Raw genomic sequence first — 12,360 nt, forward strand, 5'->3', positions numbered from 1 at the left:
GCTGCGTTGGAAGCTTTTGGAGCCGCGCGGACGTTGTCGGATCCGACTGAGCATGCGAAGTCTGAGGAGGAGGGCCGTCGGACGTCTGAGCCATTGGATTCTCTGATTGGTTGTGTGCCAGCTGAATAGCCGTTCTGATTGGCGTTGTGCTAGCGAATCAGCGCGGTGTGTGGGAGGGACGGAATACTGTGTGCGCTTTGTTTTTCTATGCACTCCGTTCCGTCATTCCCCGTTTTCATGTTTTGCAGTACTGGCACAGACTAGTTGTTCTGTCCGTTCAGGACGAATTAATTCTTGTTTCATCTGGTAATGCCTCGCTGCATGTTTAGTATGCAGCTGTTCTTATCGGAAATAGTTAAGTTTCGTTTTGATCGAAAGTAAAGAGAGTTGCGTGCATAAGGTTCTCGTTTACAACTCACAACACAAGCGCCACCCGCTTATTGCATCTCGCGCAAGCGCAGAACGTACACGCTACTGTGGAGTAGGCAGCACGTCGAAGCGGTGTGTTCAATGCAACTTTTCTGCCGAACAGGTCAGACAAGAGGCAACGGAGTGGTCGGAGAGTGGTCGGATAAGGCAGTTGGACGTCTGGGCGGTGTGTGGGGGCCTTAACAGTTTCGACACACCCAAATCCATGACCCAGTACTGCTCAACAAGTCAAGATTTAATCCCCATTTCAACAGTTAACATGTAAAGCAGTTGGCTCAGTTTGAGTCATATGCAGCATACGTTTTCCAATGCAGACACCAAAGAGTGACACAAAGGAGACACAGATCCATTCTGTGACTTTCATTGGTTCTGATGTGATCGTAATCGTTAACTGTTACCCTGTATTTTATGTGTTGCCCTGTCCTTCACTTTACATGAATAGAAAGAAAAAGAGTTTTCTCACTAATGTTATTGCAGCACAGTTTGGAAAAGCTCTGTTGTTAAAAAAGGGACAAAATGGAAAATGAACGAAGAAGAAAGATGTGTTTTAAAGACTTACACTCAGCTCTGTTCATGACACACACCTATTTGCATACAACGAAATTTAACCAACCCACAACCACAATGCACAAAGACAAACATGTCTGCTGTGCAAGTGGACATTGAGTCATTAGCCGTTTTTAGACAAAGCACCAAGCTGCTAATATGCCCGTCCTTTTGGCGGCTCGGTCCGCGGTTTTAGACAGAGGGCGGCAAATTGGGGGTCTGTTTTGGTCTGCCGATTTTCCGCCTCGGAGGGTACACTTATTTCCGCCTCGCCTGCTATCTAAAAACGAGGCAGCAATGTGCCGGCCTCTGCGTGAGGTGGGCGGAGGTGTCGATGACCTGCACTGTTGTGCAACCCACAGCCGGGGAGTTTTAAAACCAGGAAACGGCTGATCACAGCAGTCAGTCCATCATTTCATCCGCAAACATTAAGATGAACAACTGGACAGCCGCTGAGATCCAGGAGATGCTAGCATCTCCTCGGTCTCTGGAGCTGTTTGGTTGTGTTAGCTTGATGTTGTGTCGGCAAGCTAAGGACTGTCGCTACTTTCAAATTAAAAGCCCCCGCTAAGAACCCAGTTCTAAACTCCAATGGGGTGCAATGTAAAGCTCTTATTTTGAAGACAAATTCTATGTCACTGTTCACAGCCCAACTTGGAGCTTCATGTCGGGTCACATGTTTACGCCTACCTCAGAGGCGGCTTTTGGAAAAGGAGGAATATTACGCCTCCGTTTTAGAAAGACAGGCCGGCACATTGCCACCCTTACCTTGGAGCAAATGTGCCGCCTTCTCTATCTAAAAAGGGCTACTTACTCAAATAAGAAGAAAAAAGAAGCTCAGGATGAGCTGAGAAACAGAGATGTGGGGAGCTTGTGCATAAATACATTTTCTTACACACTGATGAATAAACATTTAATGTATTAAGACTCAATATTAGCAGCAGTCTTAACAACAGAAAAATGTCATTTGACAAAACAAAACGAAACAAAGGAGATACGGATCCATTCTGTGATTTTCATTGCTTCTCATGCGATATAAATCATTAACTGGTACCCTGTATTTTACGTGATACCCTGTCCTTCGCTGGACATGAATAGAACGACAACAAGTTTTCTCACTAAAGTTATTACAACACAGGTTGGAAAAGCTCTGTTATCAAAAAAGGGACAAAATAGAAAATGAATAAGGAAGTAAGGTGTGTTTAAAGATCGCTCGTACCTGCCTTACACTCAGCTCTGTTCATGACACACACCTATTTGCATACGACGAAATGTAACCAACCCACAACCACAACGCACAAAGAGAAACATTTCCGCTGTGCAAGTGGATGTTGAGTTATTACCTTGAATAAAAAGAAAAAGAAACTCATGATGAGCTGAGAAACAGATGTGGGGGTTTATGATTGAATCATTATTTAATTAATACTTACATCAGACTGCTGACATCACATGCTTTTACATTTTACAAAGCAGATTATGGAGATTTTATAGTGAATTCAAGTGTAATGGGGAAATATAAATCTTACTGTACCTGCATCAACGAGACATGGATAAAACTTAACTGGTCAAGACGGTGTTGCAACACTTTGTCTAGACTGAGAAAAAAATGTTGGGAACCACAATGTAATATTATGGGGGAAAAACAATGACAGGAAACAGATTTAAAACAAGTTTTAATTAGTACGGCAACATTAATCAAAAACATCATCCAAATCACAGAAGCTGCATTTTTTTTGACACAGGTGAAATATGTCACAAACCAGATGTTCTCCAGATGTAATAAAACATGTTATTCTGATACAAACACAACAATTGTCAAATTATGTTACAACCCACCCAGCTTGCTATGGGAGAGGGAAGCAACATAAAAACAGGCCTTGTTGGTTAAAGCACAGTTATTTATTCATTAGGAGCCACAAACACAATGAGGTGAGGCAAAACTACAAAAGAAAGAGTTAACTGGTGCTGTTAAAACATACATACATGAAAAAAGAGGACCAAAACCAGGAGCTAACTATTGCTAACAGTGAAACAGAACCCCTAAATCTAGTGTGTCTAACATGAAATTACTGACCGTGAAAGCGCAGAATCAGTTTTAGAACTATGTCCAGCCCAGTCTGGATAGTTTCACTTATAATCTAAACCAAGTTACAAAACAAAAGTTAACAGTAGATAGTTGTGATAATAGTAGGCCAGCTTCTTAAGGAAGGCTAAACTACAGGAGCAATGCATGTCTAAAAGAAAAAAAAAAACGTTAAGTTAGAAACTGTAGTATCTGGGCTCTCTTCATCAAAGGTGTCGGTGTATAGTATGTTGATAAAATGATTCTGCGGAAGCCAGGCTGGTGGAATGTTAGAGCAATCTTTATTGAAAACAGATCTCAATGCCAGCGTCCATCCAGGCACAGCTGCCACCTGTGTTTCTCAAATTCATGACAAAGTTCTGCCCAATGCTTTGCCCTCTGTTCTAACAGAAATCCTATCGCCTTCGATTTTGGAAATCTACAAAGTACCACCGCCCTTAAATAAAAAACTACACCCACCACAGTGGATGATTATAATTACAGTAAACAACAAGCATGCTGGCATCCAGCTGACTGCCCCTTAAAATATACTTAAAACTATTTACATTTGAAGTAACAAAATTACTTGGTCACTGGGAAAATAACCATTTCATGAACTAGAAACAACAACCTGTTCAGCCAGATGTGTTTCCGCACTCGTCCGTGGACTCTCTGAATACTTAATCAGTGTCCATTCCTTCGGAGCAGTTTTCAAAGTCTGCTGGATCAGCCTCGACTTCCTGTTCTTCAGATACAGACTTAAGAACTTTTTGTAGGTCTGAGTTTCCCTTTGCTGCCTCCTCAAATATCTTTAACAACTCTTCATTTCCCTTCATCTTCACAAAGTGTTTCAATATAGTATACAGTGGTTGGGCAAACTCTATCACACTCTCTTCATGTTTTGGAAACCCATAGACCCATCCTCTTGTGTGCAAACCAAAAGACTTTGCACTGAACATTAAACCATTCAATGCCTTGCTCTCTGATGAGGCGACTGATTGAGTGGAGTATGAAAGGACTGTCTCTGTATGGATGTACATTATCATAGACAGCCTGCCCCCTCTTCTCTTTCTCAATGATACATGTGGGATCCATTTTTTTTACTTCTCCTCCCGGGTGACCGATAAGACAGGCTTCACCATTCTGAGGCATTGGACCAAAGTCCTTCAGGAGCCCTGCTGGTATCTTAATTTTCTCTGTTTGGGTTTTATGGTTGAATACCATATGGCCCTCAGTGTTGAGCTCAAGTACGGCATAGTCAAGTCCATCCTCTTTGAGGCAGATGTAAGAGTTAGCTACCTCACAGTGGCAATAGTTTGTGTCTGGCTCAGGAACATCATAGTTAAAGAGAACATACACCTCCACATCCTTCTTCAGTGTTTCTGCTTCAACACAACCTCTAAATAGATGTGCGTTAGTCAAAATGAAGTTGTCAAACAACACAAAGCCTGTGCCCTCACGTACATCCTTAACAATCACTTTACAGACTGACTCACCCAGTTTTAGAAGCTTCCTGACTCTGTGCACTTCACTGAATGACTGTTGGATCTTTCCAAAGTTTTCCTTCCTCAGCTCTACTGCTTTCTGGTAAGAATCACCAGGGAATCTGCTCTGCATCAGTTCTTTCAGAGCTGGATACTGGTCACACAGTAATGTATAAATCTCACCAGTGTCATCACTGTTGCTTCTCTCTTCTACTGCTGCCATGACACTTCTTCCTCTCTGATGGACTACACTTAGGACCAATGTTGATCTTGTAAGGCGCCTCTTCTGTGGATAATTGGATGCACCTGTGTTTTCCTGCTGTTTTTCATAATTTACTCTCTTCTTCCGTGAAAGACATATCTTGAATTTTTTTCCGTTTAAGCTGTCAACATTGTCTACAGGTTCAGTGAAGCACTTGGGATTTGCATTGTCAATCAAAGTGAAGTTGCAGAGATCATCACTGAAGCGACCGTCTCTTTTCAGAGCCTCTTCCACCGTCGTCCCCTTCTCCCCATAAACACACACATACGTGAACTTTTTGACAGCATCATGTTTAAAAGCTTCTTTGTTTTGGTGTTTGTTCCTCCGACTGTATGAATATAGAAAACAGAATATCTGTCTCTTGAATGTATTGCTGTGGCAGGTTGGATTTTGGCCTCTTCAACCGTTTCAGATTCACATGATATGGTCAGAACCTCATCACGTTTGACACAAGAAGAAGGAAAATGAGTCGCAACGATACAATCATCTGCTCCACCCAGCTTAATGACAAGGTTTTCATCTGGACAATTCAGCTCATTGTATTTCTGTTTTTTTGTATTCCCTCCAGCACTGTGCAAGGTTTATCACAATTAACCTTGTATTCTTTGTCGTCTTTGTGGCTGAATTTCACTTTGAAATGATGCCCATGCCTGTCCTGTAGGAAATCAGAGTGAAGAAATAAATAAGGTTACACATCCTTGAATGTAATAAAAACACAGTCTTATTTGTACATGCAGTGTTTCACAGTTCACTAACCGTGGCTTCACCGTAGTTCTCCTCCTTCACTGTCACATGGCTGTATGTCTGCAAAATGAGAAAAGTAAAAACATCAAACCTCATTCAAGAAATGAGTGTATGCATCAATTTGATCCCATTACATTCCCTGTCGAATTTGTAATGTTAATGCACACTGGCATGTGCACATGGCTGTTGACTTGCAATGTTCCCACTGGCTATTGTTGATTATTATTATTGATGGTTTGTAGCAGGTTATTGTTAAATTATAAATCTCACAGATGAAAAATTAATTCAACAGATTTTTTTAAAACGTGCATTGAGGTAGTCTAAACTGTGGGCTACTAAATGCTGTAGTCTGTAGTCCTAAAAGCAGAAATCCGTTAGCATGTTAGCAATTCCAGTTCCCTCGTCTCAAAGTCTTTGAGGTTTCTTAATTTGTTTTCAGTTAAATGTGAGAAATAAGGTGTGTGGTTCCACAGGCTGAACATATTTATATATTTTGTTCTCCAACATAAAATCCATAATCAAGTGTCCCACAGTTTAATTCTGAAGTTCTTCACGAGTTTAAAACAGTTAGCGGTTGCTAACAAGTGTCTGAATGAGACCACAGAGGTTGTCGGGGACATTAAATGTCCTCACAGTGAACACGGAGACTCATCTACTCACTAGTCCGTCTTTACAGGCCCACTTTAGTTACACACTGTTCTAACTCAGACCTTTACAACTTGTACATTGATCAGTTTTTATTCTAAAATCCACATCAAATATCCCACAGTGGGAACCTGAGCCAAGATAACTTCAGGGCTGGATAATAAAAATACATTATCCCTACACCACTTAATATACAAAACGTGAATTCTGATCAGCATTGAGGTAGGAGATAATGACCAAAGTGTATTTTTTTTTAACTTACAGCAAATCAAAGTCTTAGTATTAATAAATGTATTTATATTTCAATCAGCTGATGAGGAGAACTCACCTGAGGGCCTGCGGCTCCACCTGGCTGTTTACTCTCCATGGTAATCAAGCTGGTGCTGTGAGGATTGTCCTGATAAAATGATGCATTCACAAAACAGAAAAATCAGTTGGACAAGCTGAGGCTGATTTCTGCATCAGAATGTTCCCTCAACACAATAATACATTTTGTTTAAATGTTTTAAACCATACACACCAGAAACGTAAAAATATAATGCCAGTCTTAACCAGCAGGACAATTCAGCGTAACCTTTACATTGGTGAGGACATGTCATGACATGTCAGAAGTCCAAAAGCTGTTTGCCTGTACATCTTTCAGCCAACATGAAATGCGTTCCCTCATCAACTTCTTCTTCACCACTCTAGAAGGTTTTCTTTGTGTGTAGCTTAGATGTTAGTAATACAGTAATCATTAAAAGAACAAAAGTATATCCATACTTTAGATTTAAAGGAAGAATCTGGGTGTCTTACCTTAACACTGGTCGACTGGCACTGAACAACGGTGTGAAGTGGTGAGAAAGAAATTACAGGGGATCTTCTGGTATGCTGGCCATTTGTCTTCTCATGTTTCAAATGCCTTCTGTTAACCCTTTCCATACACCTAAATCCACGACCCAGCACTGCTCAACAAGTCAAGGTTGAATCCCCATTTTAACAGTTTGAAGCCATTGGCAGTTTGACTCCGCGATTCCACCAGGTACGTTTCCACTGTGTTACGGATCCGCCACGCCAGCAAAGCTGATAAGTTTCACTCTAGTTCATGTGTCATCTTCCACCAAGTCCGCTGCACATCTGCTCCATCACAGCTCCGGCAGTCTGGAGCCCTCCAGAACAGATGCGCAGGACTTCTATTTCTGGTGGATACCGGAGCATGATGGAGCAATTCAGCTGAAACGATAATACGACAACTGGTTACCTTCAAAAATAAAACACTCTGTGTTGACGCACACAAATCTTAAAAAAGAGATAAATACAAGCTCTTCTACTAATCCCTTGGTGGGGAACACTTCATGTTCTTCAGGTTTTTTTTTTCCATCAACATGTGAAGTTTTTCCTCACTTGAATCGAGGGTCTAAGGACAGAGGATGTTGTTCACGTACAGATTGTAAAGCCCACTGAGGCAATGTGATTGTGATTTTGGGCTTTATAAATAAAATTGATTTGATTTGATGTTGGTGTGTTTATCACACATAGCTATAACTGCGGTCACAAGTGATTATGTGATTCTGCAGGAACTCCTCGGTCTTGCTACACCAGTTGTCGACAGTACTGCGCTGTGGCAGACTCAAAATTAAACCGGTAGGGGTTGCTGGACTGAGCCGTGAATCAGTGACTAGTATCTGGTGGAATCTAAGGTTGAGTTTTATGCAGCAGGAAACAAAGGACATATCCATCGTATTTCTAGCTCCCATGAGCCCTTGCGTGAATTATGGGTGAGACTTCCGGTATAAACCGGAACCGGCGTTTTTACGCTTTTATGCTAGCTGTCAGTGCTAATCTTTCTACGCCGATTATCTAAAACATGTGGGAACACCAGCTGTCACAGCTCAGACAAGACGGCATTACAATCCCACTGCCTAATAATATAAAGGGGTGGGACTATGACATGAAAAAGTGGCCTAAAATAACACACAGTAGTATATTTAGCTACTTTCTCAACTCTGCCGCTTCGTCGGGAGGCAATGAACCGGCACCGGCACCGGAGCCATGTCGAGCATCAGTGTGATACTGACTGACAGAAAGCAGCACAAATATGTGAAAAAGGCGAGGAAGAAAAACATGCACTTGATATAAAAGAAAATAAAAAATTAATTAGACCCAGCATTTATTTATCAAAATATACATCTGCACCTGCAGTTTAAAGGTGACCCTGCGGTAAACTGATACCCGGCTATTATTTGGTAATATACAGTAAATAGATATGAATGCACAAATGAATCTTTAATTTATTTTCAAATCAGGTTGAGAATGCTGTGAGACAGGGAAAGACAGGGACATCATGCACTGATGCACAGAGAAAGTGGAATGCAGGCACAAGAAAGAATGCTGAGCTGAAAAGGGTGAAGCACATCAATTTTAAATGCAAGACCCCATTCATGAAGGCTCATCAGCATCAGCATCAACATCAGATCCCACAGGTGCGACATCAGCAGAGTGTGCTCCCAAACTGTTCAAGGGTCACAGAGAATTTAAAACATACATCCGCTCTTTTGTGATGGCCCCACTGTATCAGCTGCAGGCTAATGGCCCCCTTCAGTGTGTTACAGATTAGTTGTAGATGAGTCTTCTCAGAGCCAGAATGATCTACAGATACCCCATACAGAGCACAGCACAATGCTGACTTGCAGGAAGTGTCTCAGTTTTTATGAATCCAATGTTAAGCTAAGCCCAGCTCAGGTGGAGTAGTTGAGTGTCAGGCATTGTTACAGGGGAGACTAAGGATAACGGGAAGGTGGACCCAAATGCAGTTACACACGAGAGCTGATGGCGCCTGTTCCTGCTGGGATCGCTTCTTTGGTGGGGGTACTTTATAGGCCAGGCGGGTTCCACAAAAAGGGGAAGCTGAGGGCTTGTCCAGGATTGCAACCGAAGCATGGGCTGGTAGCTGGGCTTGAGGCATGGGCTTGGGCTGGTGGCTTGGCTGTGGCCGAGGCATGGGCTGAGGCCAAGGCATGGGCTGGGGATGGAGCTGAGGCATAGGCTGAGGCACCAGTTTGGGCTCGAAAACTGGGAGGTAACTGGGAGTTGCAGCCGTTTAGTTGGGCAATCAAGGTTCTTCTGAGGTCAGGCACTTCAGTTATTAGCTCCACAGCATATGGAACTGCCCACAACCAAGGCCTCTCAAATATGTCCCTGTTGAACTCAGCTAAAACCTGTAGCATTTCTTTCACATTTGTCTTGGTATCAAGATTTTCCCACAATTTCTCCTCAATCACCATGAGCTGTTTTGTGTAGTCCGCTGGGTCCATTTCTGGTCTGGTCATTCTGTCAGGCAGGGTTACAGGGGAGACTAAGGATAAGAAGAAGGTGGACCCAAATGCAGTTACACACAAGAGGCAAGGATATGGGGGAAACAAAAAGCGAGCTTTATTTTAAAGCTGAACACAAAAAAACAGAAGCAGACAAAACGGGGGCAAGAGGCAAAGTAGCAATCAAAAACAGCAAGGCAAAGTAGCAACTAAAAGGCAAGACAAAGTACAAAGACAAAAAATCAAAGTTCAAGTCAAACATCAGAAAACCAGAAATCAAAATCCAAAGAACACATACCGTGGGGGAACAAGGAACAGACAGGAGGAGGCACAAGAACTGGAGCATGGACACGGACAGAGGCTTAGAAGAACAATGACCAGACAAGGAGTGAAGGGAATACAGAGACTAAATACACAGACACTGATGACAAGACGAGGAACAGGTGAGGTGGACCAACAGGTGAGATAACGAGGGGAATGCATGGATGAGAACACTGACAGACAGAGGGAGACAGAGGGAAGAACATAGGAGACACTTTAAGGACACATGAGGGCATGGAAAATCAAAACATAAGACACAAGACATGGTACAAAGACATGGAAATAAGACACAAAAAAAAACCACAAGACAAAACCAGACAACACAACAAACAGATCTACAGTCATGACATTGAGTGAAGAGACCCACATACAGAATGCATCACAACTTAGGAGACACTTTAAGGACATATGAGGGCATGGAAAATCAAAACATAAGACACAAGACATGGTACAAAGACATGGAAATAAGACACAAAAAAAACACAAGACAAAAACAGACAACACAACAAACAGATCTACAATCATGACACTGAGTGAAGGGACCCAAATACAGAATGCATCACAACTTTGGTTTGATGCATGGAAGCTGTGACTGACTGCGAGCACGGCAAAGAGAGTGCCTAAATTGTAATATGCCAGGTTCAGGCTGTGTATATAGTTCCACACGGGGAGACACTTGTAATTCTGCAGCTCCCTTTATTTACAACTCTTTACGTTAAGCACACACCTGTACTTCTGGGGGTCCGTCCCCTTATATCTTCCCCACTACACAGGTACACATCTGTTCCTGTTACATCTCCTCCCTTTAGTTGACTGTCAGACTTTCACACAAAAACATCTTTTTTTTTTTTTTTTGTTCTATTTGTAAATGAACTTGAACAGTAAACATGTAATAGTTACCCTGAGCACTTAACATTCAAGTGACCAGCATTACTTTTCCCTTTTTTTTTCATTTTTTTCAAATATCTTCCATAACAACACACATTTTTTTTTTTTTTTTCAAACATTGAACATGAATATCTTTCCTCTCTAGGGATCAGGGTAGACTGCCCGGGTCCCCAAGCTGTGCAGGGTTTATTCTGTCCTGTGAAACAAACCGCAGCTTTCTACCTAACCTACAAATCACTGGCAGGTGTCGGCATGGGCGCAGCCACACCCTTAGCGGAGCAAACCTGGCAAGCCATGGCTGAGCAGTTGGGCAACCTACAAATCCATTCTGTTTGGTAGTCCTATGGTCCAGCCCGATCTAGTCTCTCTGGGAGTCTCTGGAATGACCCTGATGTGAGATCGGTTTCTCCTAAGACTTCCTGAGGGCAGGTCTATGTGGTAAGACCTTGGTGTCTGAGCTGGACCACTGACAGTCCCTGTTTCCTTTGAGTCCTTCACCCAGACTCTGTCCTGGTCTGAGCTCTTGTCTTGTCTTTGTGTTGTGTCTTTTTTTGAACCAGGAGGTCCTGATCCTTCCTTCTGAAAGCCTGGAGATCAGGTCATCCTGGCTGTAGCTTCTCTTGACTGACAGGCAGAGGTGTCCTGATGTTGCGCCCCATCAGCAGCTGTGCAGGGAAGAGCCATGTGACAAGGGAGTGGCCCTGTAAGCCATGAGAGCCTTGTGTGGATCCTCCCCCTTTTTCAGGAGAGATATTACCGTCCTCACTGCCCTCTCAGCCTCTCCGTTACTTTGAGGGTAGCGGGGGCTGCTGGTTTCATGTGTGAAGTCATAGTCTCTGGTGAAGGCTGCAGACTCCGCTGCAGAGAACTGGGGGCCGTTGTCCCTGGAAAGTGTCTCTGGGACTCCATGACGTGCAAAAATTGACTTAAACTTTCCTGTCACGTGGGCTGTGGTGGTGGAGGTAAGGTTCGCCACTTCAGTGTAGCGTGAGTAGTAGTCAATGACTACGAGGTACATGGCATTGTCCCACTGGAACAGATCCGCTGCCACACGCTGCCATGGCAACGTAGTTGTTAGCAGCAGCTCCGGTGCATTGTAGACCTCACGTGCACAGGTTCCACAGTTTTCCACTGTCTGTTTAATCTGTTTGTATGTTCAATCTTGTACGTGAAGCGGAGCAGTCGCAGCCTGAATCTCAGCATGCAAGGGGGCAAGTGGTCCAGCGCCCTGCTGCCTAGCAGGGAGATGAGAGGCTTGTGGTCGGTCTGTATCAGAAAGTCCATCCCTATCAGGTAAGCCTGAAAATGCTCACTTGCCCAGATTAGCGCGAGCGCTTCCTTTTCTATCTGGGCGTATCTGCGCTCCATGTCTGTCATGCTGCGTGATATAAAGGCGACTGGCTGCCATTCTCCAGACAGTTGCTTCTGAGTCAAAACACCTCCCAACCCAAAGGAGGAAGTGTCTGCTGCAACTGTGGTCTCTCTGTGCAAACAGTACTGCGCCAGCACTGGTGGTGAACTCAGTTCCTTAAGTCTGGTTTATGCTTCTGCATTGCGGCGACGGCGTAGCTACGTCATCGACCCTACGCCGTCATTGAGCATTTGAAGTTCTGCGTCGAAGGAACGCGTTGTTCTGCAATTCACTGCCAAGCCGCTAGGGGGGTGTGGCTGTGTCTTTGTTTGGTT

At 43.4% G+C, this 12,360-nt stretch overlaps 1 pseudogene; it reads right to left on the reverse strand.

Moving 5' to 3' along the window:
- Nucleotides 1–2,665: 2,665 nt before the first annotated feature.
- On the reverse strand, nt 2,666–6,578 carry LOC115589221 (protein FAM111A-like; annotated as a pseudogene).
- Nucleotides 6,579–12,360: the final 5,782 nt, after the last annotated feature.

Source organism: Sparus aurata, chromosome 10 (genome assembly GCF_900880675.1).
Source record: "Sparus aurata chromosome 10, fSpaAur1.1, whole genome shotgun sequence".
Classification (NCBI taxonomy): domain Eukaryota; kingdom Metazoa; phylum Chordata; class Actinopteri; order Spariformes; family Sparidae; genus Sparus; species Sparus aurata.